The sequence below is a fragment of the Echinops telfairi genome, unplaced genomic scaffold (genome assembly GCF_000313985.2).
Source record: "Echinops telfairi isolate 266 unplaced genomic scaffold, ASM31398v2 ScPeMD7_4;HRSCAF=17, whole genome shotgun sequence".
Lineage (NCBI taxonomy): Eukaryota > Metazoa > Chordata > Mammalia > Afrosoricida > Tenrecidae > Echinops > Echinops telfairi.
The window spans coordinates 6,751,442-6,756,344 of record NW_022103900.1 but is presented as its reverse complement, the minus strand read 5'-3'; the positions used below and the strand labels follow the sequence as shown (position 1 = coordinate 6,756,344).

At 42.7% G+C, this 4,903-nt stretch overlaps 1 protein-coding gene across 3 annotated transcripts in view; it reads left to right on the top strand.

Annotated features, from left to right (window-relative positions):
• The window catches only part of B3GALT1 (beta-1,3-galactosyltransferase 1), a 490,113-nt gene that overhangs the window by 333,491 nt on the left and 151,719 nt on the right, over positions 1-4,903 (top strand). The gene's annotated exons all lie outside the window — the stretch shown is intronic.

Genomic DNA, 4,903 nt, shown 5'->3' with positions numbered 1-4,903 from the left:
GTCCATTCAATCTGATGTAGTAACAAGTCAGGCACAGTAGAGTCCTGGTCTACCACTCCAGACGCCATTACACGTTAGGCCAACTACTCCTCAATCTGCAGGACCTGGGAGTCCCAGGTAGCAAGCGACACTATTTCTCAAAGCTGCCCTTCACTGATCTCAAGTTTCTTGCTGCATAGGTAGCTGGGCCACAGCCCACAGAAGACTTTACCGGTTAGATTTCCAGGGAGAGAAAAAAGAGACTATTCTGTTCTTGCCCAGACCTGGTATAGCCAAAGGTCAACTGTGGTCTATTTTATTTTAATACCTGTGTACCATATCACTATGTGCCAGGAGTCATACTGGGGCATTCAAGGAGCACATTATCGAACTCAGTCCACATTTCAGCACTTGGGGTGTGATTTCAGTTCCCCCAGCTGACAGAGAGGTGCAGACCCCACCCCCCTCCCCCCACCCCCCGACCCGGCATGAAGAAGCTATTGCAGATAAGTTCTTCATTAGATAGTGCTGTAGCTCATTTGTTTTTGTCCCTCACTCTAATGAGCACTGAACTCACTCAAAATATACTGAGAGCGAGTTTTTATTAAACATGGTATTAAGAAAGAGGTTAGGTTCTCTTTTAGCACTGCAGGCAATTACAGAAATACAGTCATTCACATGGGATTCGAATTATAATAGCGTTAGCTATTTTACTCTTCCCTGATTCCACCTGTTCCCGTCTTCTCCTTCCCCTCTGTGCTTTGTCAAACAAAGCTGCAATGAAAACATGGAAGGGTGTGGAAAGATTCCCTCGGAGAGAGCCTTTTGATACACAGCCCAACCTGTCCCAGACATAGGCCTCGATTTTCAATGCTGGTGAACAGCCCCATCTGCTTCATTAGATCATCCCTCCTGGAAGACAGGGATCATGTGTGCTTCTGCCGTTTTACACTCCGCCCCGCTGCTACCTTCCCCACCCTTGAATCAGAGACCTGCAGTGCTGGGACTCAGAGCAGGGAACCTACGAGGAGGAAGAATGCCCAAGGGATGGGCGCAGCAGCCTGCAGAGCGGTGCTTTGTGGAGAAATGAATGGTTATTGTGGCACTCCCTTAACGCTGAGGGGTCATGTTGTTAGGGGCAAGCAGTAGCTGACAAAGCCAAGACTGAAGCACAGTGGTGCTTTGGGGTTTGGGGTGGTGTCCCATCCTGCCCCCACCCCCCACTGGGCCACCCTGAACCACACTGCAGCTTCCCTGACCACTCGGATGGGAAGCAAGAGGCAACCACACATCCGAAGGATGAGGCTTGCCAGTGAGCCAAAGCAAAGGGCAAGTGCAGCCAGCCATAGCTGTAATCAGCTACTCTGTTATCTTGCAAAATGAGTACCCTGTTATAATGGGAGAGCTCAGAATTTCTATCGATTTGCATTGATTTTGTGTTCATCTAGGTCTATTAGGGTGTTGTTATAGCTGAGACACTATTCTCAGGGTTTGTTTACTTAAGTTTAACTGGTCCTGGGGAAAGCATCATATGAAAAATACATGATAGGCTCTTGGGTTTATTTAGCTCAAGTTTGTCTATCATCTTTGGAGCCTCAACTCACGGTACTAGTTTGGAAGTCTAATTAGCAGGCAGGAAGGTCACTAGAGAGTGACTTGGGAGTTCATTTAAGGATCTAGCCACACTTAGTTTATTTCACATGAAAATTTAAACACACAGAAATAACCACAAGATGTGCTTTTGCTTGGCTTATTTGAGACCAGAGGGGGGATTAGACTTGTGAAAGCTTCTGATTAAAGTTAAAGGTTCCCTTTCATAATAAATGAAAGGAGCTAATTTTTACTAGAGGTCACAGTTCATATTATTAAGACAGATGGAATTATGATGGCAGGGACACTCCTGTAGATCACGCAGAGCAGAAGAACCCTGGGTTTGGGAAAGTGCATTGTTTTGACGAATGAAGAAGCTGGATGCCACGCCAGCAATTGTCTTCTGTAATAATCAGTCCAAGCTACTACCTGTAACATGCTGAGCAAGAAGGTAATCGGGGACAGTGCAATGCATTAAACTGACAGGAAAGGCCTGCTGAACATCAGGGTCCAAAGTTTCACAGTCACCCTTCTCGCTGAGATAAAATGAAAGTCTGAACTCTGTGCCCTTCTTATCATCTCTCTTGAGACATAAGGAAATTATCTTCTACTTTCAGGTAATTGCCCCTTATAGTTTTATTAAGGCATAGGCTGATCTATAGGATAAGACTTGACCTCTACATGCCTCCAGTAGTTTCTTAAGCCGCTTAGTAAGTATGATTGTTAATTTTTTAAAATAATCTGTACATTCAATTGCTTAATAAATGCCCGTCCATATATCGTGAGTACATTTAAATGTATATAATAGGAACAATAAAGGGATGTGGTAGTCACATGTCTTTGTCTATACTGAAGTGTTTGGTATATCTTGTAAACTAGATGCACTGATTTATAAAACAAAGAACGGAGCTCTGGTGATGCTGCAGGATAGGCATTGGGCAACTATCACAAGGTCAGCAGTTCAAACCTACAAGCAACTCCACGGGAGAAAGGTGGCGTCGTCTGCCTGCATAGTGATTTACAGACTCAAACCGCCTACCTTAGATTGTTAGAGTCAGAGTCGGCCCAATGGCAGCGACTGGTCTGGTTTCAGTTTTTCTTGGTTGGTTGGTTGATTGGTTATACACCAAAGAAAGGATTTGGGATGCAGTATCTTTGAGCCTGGAGTGCTTTATAATTCAATATTGTGTGTGCCTATATGACTTTAATGAGCCCTGTGGTGTAGCAGGATCCACATTGGACTGCCAACCACAAGGCCAGCGGTTCAAAACCATCATTTGCTCCAAGGGTTGAAGATGAGAAGTTCTACTTCTATAAACCAAGACATTTATTGCCTCCACATACTTCAAGATAGTATCAGGTCTCTTGTGCTCTCATAGCTGTTAAATATGCATGCTCTAAGCAATCTGCTCCCTATTCACTGCTAACTCCTCACCACAATGCCTGGCACAGTGTCAGAAACTCACAGTGGCAGTTCAATCCTGCCCTGTAGGGCCACCATGAATCAGAATCAAGTCAATGGCAGTGAATGAGTGAGTGAGCGAGCAGTATTTCCCTCAAGACATTACCGCTGTTCCCATCATCAGATCCTCCCTCAGTTGGAAAATGACATATGTGAAAAAGGAGTGAATTTATAAAAGTTACAAATAAAATTACAGGTTGTACAAGTGTTCTAGGAAGAATGCATTTCAAGTCAGTAGATTTTCTGTATATGTGCAGTTCCACATATTTATCTTTTCATCCATTCTTATGATGTGGGTTTTTCTGAGGGTGTGTGTGTGTGTGTGTGTGTGTGTGTGTGTGTGTTATTGTAAATCAAGCCAGTTATCCATTTATCCGCTGGATATTGGAGGGAAGATCAGTGGAGAAGAGAGATTGCTTGGAAGGGCTGATGCTTGAGAGGGTGGCTGTGTGGACCAGTACTTTATAGACTGTAACTAACCAGGGCAAGCAAAACTCCTGCTAGTTCATAAGCATCCTCTGGCTCTGTGTTCAGGGGTCCCACAGCAAAGATTCTCAACATCTGGAAATACAGATAAGAAATGGATTCCCTCCACCTCCAACATCTCCACAGGTTAAACAGACTCAAAGTCCTGGGAAAGTATTCAACCAAGACATTTATTGCTTCCACATACTTCAAGATAGTATCAGGTCTCTTGTGCTCTCATAGCTGTTAAATATGCATGCTCTAAGCAATCTGCTCCCTATTCACTGCTAACTCCTCACCACAATGCCTGGCACATTGGCATTCCATCATTTCCGGAGGAAGTGATCCTGAGATGATGAGGATTCCGAGCTGTAAAGGGGAAGTTAAAAGGCGTCTAACCTCTCTTTCCCCTTTCTTGAATTTATAGGAAAATCCCATTCTCTTAGTTCCATTTTTCCATAAACATTTTGAAACCCCTTCATATAGAAAAAACTACATTAACACATGTATTTCCAATTAAAAACCACACGCCCCTGTCACTGTTATCCAGGGAGTTCTAATCTCTTCATTTGGATTCAAAACCATTTACTTTTATTTCCTATAGTAGCACAATGATATTTTTATATTTAATTCACATTACATGAAACCCATTTCTACTCATAGTTCACAAGGCTGTGTTTTTAAGGGAGCAGACAACCTCATTTTTCTTCTGTGGAGTGGCTGGAAGGTTTGAACCACCAATCCTGAGGTTAGCAGCCCAATACTTAGCCTACTGTGTCACTGAGGCTTAACATTTAAAACATATTTTCCTGTAAATCCACTAAAATGTTTTTTAAAAACCCACAGGCAATTCATATTCTTAGCCTGAATGAGAAGCAATCCTTCATCTACTCTGATTTATTCACTTCTGTAATTATCTTTCTTTTTTTTTCTTGGAGGGGGGGGGCTTGTTTCATCCTCTTCCTGCTGCTATACAATCATTTTAGAAGTTTCCAAAAGCATAAAAATGGGTTTTCTTGCTTTGGAACATTCCATTACTTTTGCCATGAGGCTTGAATAAATGTCTTATGCATTCTGAGACATTCTTAAAGAGGGAAATGGCTTTGTGGATCCAAAGGAAATCACACACACACACACACACACACACACACCACCACCACCAACAACAACAACAACAACCTTAATGAATTGAAAAGACAAAATTTAAGAAGTCAGCCATTTCTTACTTAATAATTTACTGAGGGCTAGTTAAGCTGAACTGAAAGCCCTTCGAATTTAGGATTTGGGATGCAGCCAAGCTCCTTTCTGCAGAAAGAACACCACCATATTGACCTCGTGAATCTGTTGAGACATTTTGGTTGGGTTATTTTATGGGAAGAATTTCAGAAGTGGCTCAATTTAGGCAAC